Here is a 14,975-nt window from a genome sequence, read left to right as displayed (position 1 = left end):
TTGGGCATCTGAAGATGCATTTCCAGTGCTTGGACCAGCTGGTTGATGCCCTGTAATAGTCTCCTGCATGGGGCTTGGTCATTGTGGTACTCTGCTGTGCCCCCCATAACATGGCCCTCCAGAGAGTTATAGATCTTGAGGGCAGTGAGATCCTGGAAGGAAATAACTCACTGGGGGAGGAGCAGGACTTGTGAGCTGAAGGAGGAATTGGAGGCAGAGTGCAATGATGCTGAACAGAGAGGTGCCTATGCAGCATTACGAGGTCACATCCTCCTGTTACTATCTGGGAAGAGAACCTCTCTTCTTTCTCTCCCAGCCTTCAGCATTCAATCTGGGTTGGCATTGATGAAGCGAGGGTCTGCTCTGACCCAGGTGCCAGACCTCCGGCTCCTCTGTGGCATCTTGCCACCCTCTGGTGCAGTGGAAGGCTTTGACACAATCAATAAACTTCTCCCTCAGGACAACCAGCAAAATCGGTGATGGCTGCTGCGGGGAGTCTCAATAAATCCCTCACTTTATCTGATCTGTTTATGTTTCCACCTGCCGAAGCTTTAATTGGGCAGGGGTACTCCACAGAAAATCTTAACTTTAATCACTTTCCTACCAGGGATGTGTTTCTGAATTTTAAACAGACCTGCTTCCTGACTCTGCAGCTCCTTAAGTCTGTGCTGCTTGGATTTAAGGTGGGGGGGTGGGGGGAGAGGTGTGGGGAGGGGGAGGAGGTGTGGGGAGGGGGAGGGAGGGGCAGGGTCATGTCAAAGGTATAAATTTGGAAGGGAGAGACCAGACTTCTTTTTCCAGGTGATATCACAAGTCAGAATGAGGGAATGGTGGAGGAAATCAACAGCTGTGGAAGTATCATGGCCAATGGAAGTTCAAAGGTTAGGTGACTTTTAAATTACAACTGCAAGGGAATGAGGAAGCTAGGGTTGCAATCAGTGGGGGTGGGGGAGGGGCAAATGATGTCCAAGGAATGCTTCTTCACAACCCAGCTCCATACTCAAATAGGTTTTTTCTTTGAATAACATTTTTGCTGACGACCTTCAGCTGTCCCTTTAAATGACCATTCCTTTTACCACTGTAAGGATAAACTATGTTCCATTGCCCTCCTCATGGTCTGAAGATTTACTGAAACCAGTGGGGCAGAGTTTCGGACTGGAAAGCCATAATCCTGGAATTCCCCACATGCTGTGGAGTTTGACGTGGCATGTGTATTTTTTTTATTCTTGACAGCGTCTCTGCCCTGAAGCCATCATGATTAACAGGCTTGGCTTCCAGTTGGGCATGGGTAGCTCTGGAGCAGGAAGAGCAGTGAGGTCTGACCCACCACCCAGGGTGGAAGGGGAACGTCTGAACCCCAACCTTGAGGGCTCCGGGAGGTGGCCAATTCCTGAGCCCAGGAGGCTATATAGGAGGGGAGTGGGTGTTCTATTGGGGGGGGAGAAGATCTAGGTGAGGGGGGGGGGGAGGTGGTGGATGGGAGAGCAAACACTTGTTCTCTTCCTGATTCAGAAGCAGTGCTGTAAAGGAATTACTTTTGCCTTGAGGCTGTGCACATTCCCCTTTACCACTAGCCTTCCTGAGGCATGGGAAACCCAGCTACCTACAAAGCGAAACAGGTTAAATCAGAGGCTGCAGCCTCATTAAGATATTTAAATTGCCAATCCACTTCCTGGGAGTGGGTTGACTACTTGCCTCTTGTATCTACCCCTTTAAACCCAGAAGTGGACTGGGCTCAGGTTTCAGAATTTTAAAATTTTAACATCTGACCCAATGTCAACACACCCATTAAAATTCAGTCCCATGTGTTACAACTGTGCTACAAACAGCATTTAGATATAGCTTGTAGGCAGCAGATGTCAGGAGAGAGGATACACACGTATTTTGCATTCTGCAATCAGTTTAAGGTAAATTTCTTTAAAATATTAGCATATGGTGCATTCTTCATGAAATTTTGCACATAGATTATCAGCTTTCCAATGGGAACTGGCATGTGCTAAGTGTAAAAAATTAGCAAATGTTCATTTTTGTAAGGATTCTTTTGCTATAGCTGTCCAGACCCAGTTAGCATTGGTAGCACTTTTGTAGCTCTAAATGGATGGTTCAATTGATATTTGCTTAGTGGAGCATACCTGGTTTATGCCAGGAAGCCTTATATCACTTTCAGTAAAGGGCAATATCTCTAACCTGGACAGTCAGCCTTAGCATATTACAGACAGTACACAATCCTAAGATCACTTTGTTGAAATATTCATTGTAGATGTCACAAATACAAAGTTTATAAGATTGCTATGTTTTGCAACAATCTCTTTAAGATAAAATGGAGGTGTGAAGGGTCTTGTGACCTGCTCGAAATTTGGCCTGATAACTAGCTTAGGTGGCTTGGTTGCTATGGGGACAAGGGAGGCCCAAGTTAAGTGGCTTGCTGAGAAGGTGTCAAATATTTGCACCGATGGTTAATGGTGAGAGCATCTGTGCTGACTATGGATAGACAGTTAGTCTCCAAGCCTCACAGTTAAGTGTTAGGAATGTCAGGTTTTATAACTGGTCATACTTTAAACTCTTCACTTAAATCCAAGTTAGAATGGAGTTGGGGGTCTAGAGGATTGCTAATTGGCATTTCTCTAGATATGAGGCCCATGTGATACACTTTGCCAAAGACATGGGCTTTAGGAAGGGAAGAGCCCATAGCAAGCCTGTAGTATTGGGCTGCAGGGATCCTTAAGATATCACAAAATCTCAGAGGCCCAACTAAGTCTGCAAGAATCTGAGAGAGAGTGTGAGCAGGAAAGTAGAAGCAGCCAGTCCTGCAGCTGAAGTAGAGAAAATGTTGCTTCTATTGTTCATAACATAGAACGTGATTGGAAGTAGCTCTCATTCAGATTGAAAAGGCTGAGTTTGTGAGGAGGTAAAAGAGGTTGGACTATTTGCTCAGTTTGGGCTAGAGAGAATGAACCTCCAGTGTTAACTTCACCAGTGAACGTCAATCTTGGGATTAGAAGCTACCTTGCTGGGAAAGGAAAAGAAGGGAAGCAAGCCCTCAGGAGCAGAGACTAGCTTTGGACAAGTTCTGAAAGAAAAATGTCTCCACTTAAGGGATAGTGTAAACTATAATGGGGATTGGCCAGTCATGTTAGAAGTCACATGGGGGATCTTTTCTGTAGTTTAAAGCATAAGCACCCTACTAAATAGTGATATATACATATATATGTAACATCTATATATATATTACATTTATATATATATATAACATTTATATATATATATTACGTTTATATATATATAACATTTATATATATATATATATATTATACATTATGTATCATGTATATTATATATTACATATATAACCTCTGCAGAAACCATAATGCTGTGACTATCTTGTGGATAATATAAATTAGGTTCTGGTAGATTAAGTCTTCCAAGAATTCCTAGCCTTGCCTGCCAAAGTGTTTATATTTGATGATTTTCTTCTCCTATTCATAGATAATGTTGATTGTATATTACTAATATTAAGGCTTCAAAATCTAAAAATATTTTTAAGCCAAGTATCTAATTAGAGTATCTCAGCCTTGAATATACTCAAAGACTGAGCATCCACAGTCCTCTGGGCTACAGCATTCCAAATAATCACAACCCTCTGGGTGAATAAATCCCTCTTCATCTCAATCTTAAATGACTGACCCTTTATCCTGAGACTATGGCTGGAATTTTCTGGCTGGCCCCGCCGGCAGGATATTCCGGTCCTGCCAAAGTCAATGGATGTTTGAATGGGTTGCCGCATCCTCCGCGAGGGTGCCCCGCAGTGGGGCGGTGAAATCTCAGCCTATGGTCCAGTCTGTTTCTCCAGCCAGGGGCAATGTTCTCTCAGGATTTACCTTATCAAGCTCCCTTGGAATCTTATTATGAGATTGCTTCTCATTCTTCTAAAGTGTAGTGAGTTCAGTCTCAATCTGCTCAACCTTTTTTCATAAGACAACCCTGTCTTCCCAGGTAATGAGGCTAAATCTGTGTCTAGTACTCTAAATGTGGTCTGACCAAAGCCATTTATAATTGTAGCAAAATTTGTAAGCCAGCTCCCTTGCAATAAAGGTCAACATGTCATTTGCCTTCCAATTGCTTATTCTCTCTCTCAATCAATATCTTATTTTACTTGCATTTAGATTTAACCAGCTCTCTAAATTTAATCTCTTGCAGATCAGCTACTTGTGCCTATTTGAGGTGAATAACTTCAGTCTTTCATTTTTAACTGTATTCTCCTTGTAATATATACCCACTGGTATCACTGTTAATTTAGTGAAGTTTCAAACATTCATGATAGAGGAGTTGTGGTTCATTTATAATTGCATTACCCTGTTGTCCTCTTTTCTAGGACAAAAGCATTGATATTACCTCCAATGTTTCATTGTTAATGGACTGGATTATGTGGTCAGTGGTGAAGTAATGACACTCACCACTGACCTCGAAGAAAGCCACCCACACAGATCTAGCTATCTCTGTCGTGTGGACTTCTCTTCCCTGAACAACAGTTTAAATCTAGTGCAAAATTAAATGACCTCCAGGCACCCAAACAACAATTATTCCAGCAGGCAGAGTCAGCAGCCAATCACACTGAAGTATTTCACAGACAGCAAACCAGTTAGCTAATAACACTTATTATCCTTTTATCTTCTATCTAAATCTAATTATAATTATTTATGTTGCTATCTGAAAATTGCAATCAGAATTGAAGATAAAATAAAATAAACAAAGTTTTAAAAATATTTGACAGATGTCAATTTTTTTAAGCATAGTGGAGAAATTTGACATTCCACAAGTATAAAATTAGCTTTTCAGGGCCACTGAGGGCTTTTAACAGTAATTATGAACTTGGTACATCATTAAAAAGTGTACTTATATCTCATTCAACAATATGTAACATTTTCAAAGATTTTTTTACAGTGAGCCAGTGTTAATGAAGAAGCTTTTGTGTTTTTTCCTGATTGTTTAGGGATTGCAATCTGGGTGACCTTGACAGTGCACCCTCTGAAAAAGCGTAGAATCAGTGACAGCAGCTTCTGGATTTCTGCATTATTCTGTTTGTGCACACTCCTGAACTTTCTGTTAGTTTCAGTGAAATAATGATGGTAAGCGCTGACAGCTTTATAATCATTACCACCGTAAAGTCCAGGCCAACGTGTTTACCTTGTTGGGTTGGTGATACATGCTACCTGTTTGCACTTTTCCCATGTGTTCTGATACTTTTAGAGATTCCCTCAATTGGAGATGTGTAAAATCGGAACACAGAGAAAGCAATGAAAAATTCATGGATTCAGTTAATGGGAACGCACTGCACAGATCTTAATCAAAACACATTCAGAATTCTTACCAAAATTCAAGATTAATTGCAGAAACACTCAAGTGTGCCATGCATGCTGTTTCTAGGTTTCTAGGACTATATGAACTATTTTTATTCATTCTCCCTTCTTTCTTATTTAGTGATACACTGCAACCTCACCACATGCCATGCAGGTAACTGCAGGGAAGAAACTACTAGATCTAACTTATTGAATATTAAATGGCCTATTACCAGGGCACATTCAGAGATGAATACAAGGGCGGATCTTGTAAAGTTGTTTTTGGCTGCCATGGAAACCCCTAATACTTCTATAGCACTAGGCATTGTCCATAAACCGTGGTTCAAACATTATGGTTAACTCTGGAGTGGAATCTCTGCACTCTGGAGACATTGTGCTCTGAGAAAGAAAGACAGAGTGTTTCATAAACAGAACAGCTGTGTCCGAAGTGCCACCACTATCATTTCACAACATGGTTCAAGGATAAGTAGAGGAGAAGTGATCTCATTGAAACTTATAAGATTCAGACGTGGCATGTCAGTATTTTGAAAAAGCCATAGCAGACTCAATAGGCTGAATTTCCCCCTCACATGCATTTGTTTTCTATAATTCTATTCCAATGGAGACAGTGAGGGCTTCAGGTTTTGGGGACATTGGTATTGGCAACAGGAAGGGCTCTGGATATCGGAGACATTGAAGGCTCTGGGAATGGAAGTCAAGGAGGGCTCCAGGTATCAGAGACAGGGAGGGCTCCGGGTATTGGAGATACTGAAAGCTCCAAGTATCAGACACAGGGAAGACCCTGGGTGTCGGATACAAGGAGGGCCCTGGGTGTCAGAGGCAGGGAGGACTTAGGGTATCGGAGGCAGGGAGTGCTCCAGGTATCAGAGGCAAGGAGAGGTCCAGATGTCAGAGACAGGAAGGACTCTGGGCATTAGTGATAAGGAGGCCTTCCGATATCAGAGACAAAGAAGGCTCAAGGTATCGGAGACAGGGAGAGCTCCAGATATCGGAGACAGGTAGGGCTCTGAATATTGGAGACAAAGGTGGCTCCCAGTATAGGAGACAGGGAGTGCCCTGGATATCGGAGAAGGTAGGGCTCTGGATATCAGAGACAGGTAGGGCTCTAGATATTGGAGACAAGGATGGCTCCTGGTATCGGAGACAAGGAGGGCTCTGGCTATTGGAGACAGGAAGAGCTCCAGGTCTCTGAGTCAGGGAGGGCTTCGGGTAGATGACACAAGGAGGGCGCCAGGTATCACAGATATGGAGGGCTCTGGATATTGGAGACAGGGAGGGCTCCAGGCATTGGAGACAAAATGGGGGTGTGGGCTTTATGTCTTGGAGCCAGTAAGAGCTCCAATGAATAAGGCATTGCTTCTTCTGCAGTACTGATAGTGTTGTTTCCAATTTGTATAATCTACTTATGTAAAGCTGGATTTTCGGCAATGGCATCAATGAAAACAAAGTACCAAACCAGGATGCACAATGACCATGATGCATGCATATGCTTGTCCAAGGTACCACCAGGTCTTCACATAATTATTACTCAGCATCAGCAACCAGTTTCAAATTATAAGTAAAACAAAAATAATAATAAACATGAGCTTAATTGCATAACTCATTCTTATGCAGAAAAAAATACCTGTGTTACAGGGGGGTCCCTAGAATTTTTTAACACAATTGAAAGCAAAAAAAAACCTGCTGACATGTCAGATTAATCCAGTGCTCTGAAGCATTCTGTGATAAATCCATGGCCCATTAGGCACCACTGCTTTAAGGGAATTTTACAATGAATGAATTCTTTAGTTGTTTGATTCTTTTCAAGAGGTGGTTCTCCCAGTTGGTGTGTCAGTATGTCAGCCTGTGATAACACAAGGCCATGAGTTTAGTAAAATGTGAATGGGCATCTGTTTCTAAAATTAGTGAGTTTCATTCTCTTTCTTCTCACTAGCTCTCTCCGTAGTTCTTAGCCATCTGCAAAAAGCAGAATTAAATTTGTGTGAGCATTTTAGTCAACTCACAGCACTGTTGTTACTATGATAGTTCTGTAAATAAAACTTCACCAGTCAAACCTGCAAACCCATTTGATCTTTATGATGATTTTTTTTCAATGAGCAACCTCATGGCATTTGAATTTCTGGTGCGCATTGTGACTGAATAAAACCAATGGCTCTTCATGAGAAAACTTGGAAGAAAATAGCTGTAATATTCATCCCCCCATGGTGACAGGGGAGGGCCTGAGTGGGTTGGGAGCAGTAGGGTTAAAGGGGTAAATAGGGAAAATGCATCCCCAACACGCCACACACACACCCACTATCAGCAGATTTGAAGGCGTCTGAGCTTCCTGTTAGGAGAACTGGGTGATTTAATTAACTTGCTCCCACAGTGCCATTGGGAAGCTCACTTCAACAGAAACCTGTTGGTGTGCAGCTTTCCCATGGGTTGGGAAACCCAGCAGTGAAAGGGAGGCAGGAGCTGTTGGTTCCACAAGCCAAGAGCCTTTCTCAGATATTACTTGCAGGCCAGGAGAAGTGGGACTGCTCTTCCCACTCATAACAAGGGAGCCACTCTGACTTCCTGCTCCCAATCGCCAGTCTCTCTCTCTCCCCTCCACATCACTAATCTCTCTCCCCTCTCTCCAGATTGCTAACCTCACTCTGTCCTAGCCCTGATCACTAAACCTCCCCAAGTGGCCTTGGTTACTGCCTCCTGTCTCTGGTAATTCCTTGTGGCCACTGACCAAGCTGTCAATTTGATTGGCTGCTGGGCGGGAAACAGATCACAAAACTGATTGAGGTTCTGCCTTTAAGAGCAGCTGGACCACCCTTGATGGATTCTTCTGCTATTTTCTGCCTCCCAATGGACTATTCCCGCTTCCCTGTAACTATTGTGACCAATAAGATTATGGACTCTACCATTTTACACACAGTGCCCAATGGAAACATTTTGCCCCCGTTGGTGGGAGCAGGCATCTGGTCGTGCCTTTTTATGTGGGTGGGCCAATTAACTCCCGCCCAGTGTGACGCCCACCAGGAAGCGCCATGTGCTCCCTCTGCGGGGGTCACACTGGATTCCCTCAGCCGGGAGTGCACAGATCTCTGGAAGCGCACAGATCTCCCTGAGGCTAGGTGCTGGCTCAGGGAGATCAACTCTGATTTAAAACTTTTAATAAACATGTTTAGAAACTTTCCCTGCCATGTCCCCTCATGTGAAAATGTCCATAAGCTTTAGTGAAACCTTCCTTAAAAATTTAAATACCCTCATGAAACCTCATCCCGCCTGTGGATGAGCTTTCATGCTTTTTCCGAAGCCCGTTGGACGGACAGGTCTATTAACGACCATAATTAGTTTTTCAATGGCCTCAATAGGCTGTTGACAGGTCAGCGGGTGCATAGCTGACTCAGCTGCACCCCCGCCGACCTGAAAATGGAAATAACACGGGGTGACATCGGGAGTTCCACCCAATGTCACCCTGCATCATTTTACGTGTCGGCGAGCAGGCACCACCCCCTCTCGCCGACTGGAAGATCCTGCCCCAATTATACTCTTCCCAAATACCAATTACCTCCGCCTTCATTAAATTCATGCGAACATACAACAAGGAGCAAGAGTAGGCCATTCAGCCCCTCAAGCCTGTTTTACCAATTAATAAGATCATGGCTGATCTGATAGTAACCTGAAATCTGCATCCCGTCTACCGCTGATAACCTATCACCCCCTTGCTTACCTAGAATCTATCCACCTCTGTCTTAAAAATATTCAAAGGCTCTGCTTCCACCACTTTTTCAGGAAGAGAGTTCCAAAGACTCATGACCCTCTGAGTGAAAAGATTTTGCTTTATCTCTGTTTTAAATGAGCGACCCCCTTATTTTTAAACGGTGACCCCTATTTCTAGATCTTTACATAAGAAGAAACATCCTCTTCACATCCACCCTGTCAAGACACCTCAGGATCTTATATGTTTCAATTAAGTCACCTCTTACTCTTCTAAATTCTAGTGGATGCAAGCCTAGTTTGTCCAACCTTTCCTCATAAGACAACCTGTCCATTCCAGTCTAGTAAACATTCTCTGAACTGCTTCCAACGCATTTACATCCTTCCTTAAATAAAGTGACCAATATTGTGCATAATACTCCAAATGTGGTCTCACTAGTGCCCTGTACAACTGAAGCATAACTTCCCTATGTTTGTAATCAATTCCCCTCTCAAATATTAGCTTTCCTAATTACTTGCTGATACCATCCATAGAATCAGAGAATGATGAACCATTCTACACATAGGCATAGGCTTTTCATTCTTTCACCTGCAAAAAAAAAAATCCACAAATAAAAACACAGGTGCCAATTTCAAGAGAAATGCGAAATGACTGTTTCCTGACATGGATTATGTTTACATCAACAAGTGCTTATAAAAATCCTTTCAACAATTTGAGGTGGACTTTCTTGTTAAAGACTTCATCAAACCCAAAGAGAGGCTATGAAATTTGGTTCCATTGCACAAATATTGGCACCCTATCCATCACCTTCAACATTCACTCCCTCCACCACCGACGCACAGTAGCAACAGTGTGTACCATCTACAAGATGTACTGCAAGAATTCACCAAGGCTCCTTCGACAGCACCTTCCAAACCACAACCTCTATGACCTAGAAGGACAAGGGAATGGGAACACCACCATGTGCAAATTCCCCTCCAACTCACACATCATCCTGCCTTGGAACTGTATTGTTTTTCCTTCACTCTCAATGGGACTCCTTCCCTAACAGCACATGGACTGCAGGTGTTCAAGAAGGCAGCTTACTGCCACCTTCTCAAGAGCAATGAAGGATGGGCAATAAACGCTGACCTAGAAGTGACACCCATATCCTGTGAAAGAATAAAAATACCTGGTGTCACCGCTTTTACAGAACCTGAAACTGACTGACATTTTATGAGTTTCGAGTTCTGTAGCAGTGACACGAGTTCTTTTTTATTCTTTCAGGGGATGTGGGCATCACTGTCTCCAAGTTGTGGTGTTTACTACAACCTTGTTATAATAACGGCACAGTTGTTGCTACCTGGACTTCAGAGGCTACGTCTGGGGGAAGAAGAGGATACCAAGATGTGTAGAGGAACAGAGAGGCCTTAGATTGTCCACAGATCTCTGAAAGTAATAGGATAGGTAGATAAGATAATTAAGAGGACTAATGAGATATTTTCCTTTATTCGCAGAAGCATAGAATATAAATGCAGGGGGGTGGGGGGGTTAGGCTAAAAGTGTATAAATCACCTGCTAGGTCATAGCTAGAGTGCTGTGTACACTTCTGTGTACATTTCTGTACCTTAGAGGTAAGATATGATCGGATTAGAGAGGGCATGGAGGAAATTTATGAGGATGTTGCCAGGAATGGAGAATTTCAGCAAAGAGGGAAAATTGAAAAGGCTGGGATTTTTTTTTCTTTAGAGCAGAGGAGGGTGATTTAATTGAAGTATACAAAATTATGAGGGGCAGAGGCCAAGAATCAGGGGGTCATAGACTTAAAGAAAAATTTAGAGGGGAGTTGAGGATTTTTTTCACCAATTGTGTTCCAGAGATCTGGATCTCACTGCCTGAAAGGGTGGTTGAGGAAGAAACCCTCAACATACTTAATAATACTTGGTTGTGCACTTGAATTGCTGTAACTTCAAGGGCTGCAGACCAAGAGCTGGAAGGTGTGATTAGACAATCACGTATTTTCAACTGGCACTGGCACAAGGGGCCAAATGGCCTCCTCCTCTGCGTAAATCTTTTATGTTTCTATGAGGAAGAGGAAATGGAGGAAGAGGAGGAGGGTTTTCTGTGAAGGAATACTCAGGATACTTTCAGTTCCCCGGAGACATCATCCCCACACTACATTTGCTCCACAATTCCCAGCCTTTCAATCCATGTGCCAAGGAGCATTACAGCTTCTTTTTGGGCAAAATCATGCAATAAAAGGCATCAACAAAAATCCATTCCAAGATCATTTTATTCAAATAATATACAAAACTAAACTATTCACCTTACTCCATTCCCTGCGTTTGCCTTTGTCTGGTCTAGTGCTCCTATGCAGTGTTGATCCAAGGGCTGCAACGTATCTGGTGGGAGGCTGCTGACTGTCAACTGAAGATGCCCTTGCAGGACGCATTCAAGCAGCTCCGCACCTTGAGGGTCTGGCATTGAATTTCATCATCTCAGCATGGGCAGTAGCAGCCAGGGCTGGCTGGCTAACAGGCAGCTCCAGGACACTGGCAGAGTGAGACGGGTGGAAGCCTGCGTGGGAGCTCCACCCTGACAGAGGACCGCAGATTCTTTCATCGTGGAACCACTGTCACTCCCCCGGGACAGCACCCCAGCAATCCTAATAACCTGCCGGAGCCCAGATTGCTGGACTGTTGTGAGAGACCCTTTGTGCACTGGCATCTGCAGCCATAGTGGCAGCAGTGTGAGCCTGCATGGTACCAAGCTGGTCTAACATGGCAGCAAGTATAGACTTCACTACCTCAGTCTGAGCTTCAGAGGTTGGGTACATTCAGCCCGTGTTGCATTGGAAGCTGAGACATCGACCACCGGGTACTGCATCATGGAGCCAGGTTCCTCCATTCCCCTTGGCAGCGATAACAGGCTCTATGGCAGGCCTGCCAAAGCACCACACACTCCTATACACCCCATCAGTTTCCTCCTGTACACCTTCCCAATGAGGTCCACGTCTGAGTCCTCTGCACTCCGGTGAATTGGAACACTGTTAGGGGAAACCCAAGAGTTTTTCCGTTGGAATAATGATTGTGCAACTCATAACAGCCAAGTCCGTTTTCTGCAAACAAGCGCTCGGCCAGATTTTTGCTCCTGAGGCGAGTAGCCTGAGTCTGGAAATTTCTCAGCTTGCCCCACCCACCTTGGGAAAAGAATGCCACATCAGACGTATTTTTCGCACTAGCGGAGGTAGGGAGGGTTGCAGGATGGAGCCGAGATGCAGATCGCAGATGGCCACATGGGCTGCCAAGGCGAGGTGTTTTAAAGACCTGCCTTGGTTCTCTGGGACTTTATTTTAGTTGTTCCCTTAAATTTTAGGCCCTCTAGCCCTTGCTCCTCATAACCCATCACTGCCTCACTCACTCCTCATGCCACTCCATGTTCCCATGCCAACTCATGCCAAGTTGTGCCTCCCAGCCACCCCATGGTTCTTTATTGCTTCCATGCCAACTCATGCCAATCCATGCCCCAAGCCACACCCAAGGCCCCTTATAATCAGTAGCAATTTAATGCCAACTTATGCCAACCTATTCCACAACCTCCCCTATCATCCCTTATAGACCCCATGCCAACCTAATGTCAACTCATTGCAGCCCATGCCTCTAGGCCCTCCATTGCCTCTTACAGCCCCGATACAAACTTAATGCCAACCATGCTCCGCCAGCCACACACATGGCCCTTAAAGCCCCATGCCAATTTACTGCCAACTCAACTAACACATGCCCCAGCCATCCCCATTGCTCCTTATAGCCCCTAAGCCAGCTTAATGCAAACTCATGCCAACCCATGCCCTCAGTCACCTCAAGGCTCCTTATAGCTCCATGGCAATATATTGTCAACTCATGCCAACACATTACTCCACCTATACCCTTTGTCCATACACCTTCCATTCTAACTCACTCAGTATCCACCATGGGAAGACCTCAGGAAACATGTTGAGATGAAATAAATTGAAGGTCTAAATATTATTACACCTTTACTATAGTCAAATAAAACTCTCCCATTCATGAAAGCCTATTCAAAACTTATAAATTCCCTCAAGAATGGAAACCCTTATAACACACTACACTTTTAGTCATAACCTCAAATCAAAGACAGCTAATCATTTAATAACCTCTTTGAGTTGTCAATCAAACTGTGAATTTAGGATCCCCTGCTGAGATAAATATAGGTTGTGGAAAGCAGTCAAGCATTCATAATGACACAGTGATAGCTCTTTTGGGAATGCCAATAAACAGCTATTGCAACAGTGAGACCAGATTTTATTTCAACTCTCACTGACAATGGGAGCCTGTTTATTTAATTTTTAAAGAGCTGGGGCAATAAATAACTTCATAGTTTGACTTTCTACAGCCCTTAACCACCCTTCAACAAGTATTCACAACTACTGTAAAAGTTTGTGACTACTGCACTGTGCATTAAGACCCTTGCTGTAGTGAAAATGGGACATGTTTGTACTTAGCACTGATTTCAAATGGCCCTGCTGAGTTTGTGCTTCCCTCATGTGTGAGTCAACCCTGCCCCGCCCTGCCCCACACCGCCCCACCCCACTGTGTAACAAACTATGAGCTTCATATACAATCTAATGCAAGCTTCACTTAAGTGAAGCAATTTTCGATCAAACAGTTTTGTATCTGATGGCTCTGAATGCTTTTATCTGCAGGGTTTCTTTGCAGATCAAGGTACTGGCCAACAATGTCATCAGTTGCTTTGCAGTGCTGTTTGCTCACAGGTTTATTCTAGATTGCTTCTTTATCTCTTGACCAACCAACATTATCTCATTTATCCCGTTGTCTGATGCTGACATTTCTTCTGTGCCTCGTCTTACTATCTGTGTTATAGCATTTTAGAGCTTCCTGTCCTCCCTCAATTTTCCACATGTAATATGCAGTTAAGCTAGTCTTCAATTATTCATCTGGCATTCAACAGGTGATTTGCCACTTTGCACAGCTGACAGACAAGAGTCTGAATGCCTTTGGAATAATTCATTATGGGGGGGATGGTGGTGAAACATTTGTTTTTGATCTACCTGTTGAATTAAAATAGCATTAACCCAAAAAAAAACACCATTAAGTAACTTAAAACAGTGCATGGATGGAATCTTTAAGTGTTAAATTACAAGGACAGGTTGCATAAGACTGGTGTGTATTCCCTTCAGTATGGCAGAGAACATTTCTTTCATTTAGTTCGGCAAAGCACAAAGCTAAGCATATTTTTGCAGTAATTGCAGGTTTTCCAGTTCCTTATACTGGACTTACTACCCTACAGTTGGAGATGATAACAATGTGCCTAGGAAAGAAATTTGTCTTTCTGGTGCTGCAGGATTGTCTAACAGATAGAAAAGAGGAGTGGTCTGATCAAATTGTTTCAGGTATTAAAAGGATTTGATAGGTTAGATATGAAGAAGCTATTTCATCTGGTGGGGAAATAAAAAAATGAGGAGCAAGAGTTGAAAATAAAAGCATAACAGAAATTTTGAACTCTTTCCCCCTTCAGGCTCTGGCTGTCTGGACAATTGGCGCTTTCAAGACTGAAATTTTGTTAGGCACAGGTATCAAGAGATCTGGAGCAAAGGCAGGAAAATGGAGTTGAAGTGCAGATCATCCATGATTTAATTGAATGGCAAAGCACACCCGAGGGACTGAATGACCTACACCTGTTCATAATGTTCCTGTGCTCCTGCAGCTAAATGCGAAGACAGCAGCACTAGAATGTGAATGAACTAATTCCTCTATTTTTTGATGATAACTTCATCTTATTCATAGATATCTGCTGCAACAATCCATAGGGTTAATTAAAGTTCATTGAAATATGAATACATATGGCATGAAGGGAAGTTTCACATGAAAGCATACATCAATCACTAAATCAAAGCAGCAGCTAGT

Source organism: Carcharodon carcharias, chromosome 21 (assembly GCF_017639515.1).
Source record: "Carcharodon carcharias isolate sCarCar2 chromosome 21, sCarCar2.pri, whole genome shotgun sequence".
Lineage (NCBI taxonomy): Eukaryota > Metazoa > Chordata > Chondrichthyes > Lamniformes > Lamnidae > Carcharodon > Carcharodon carcharias.
Note: the sequence above shows the minus strand (reverse complement) of the source record.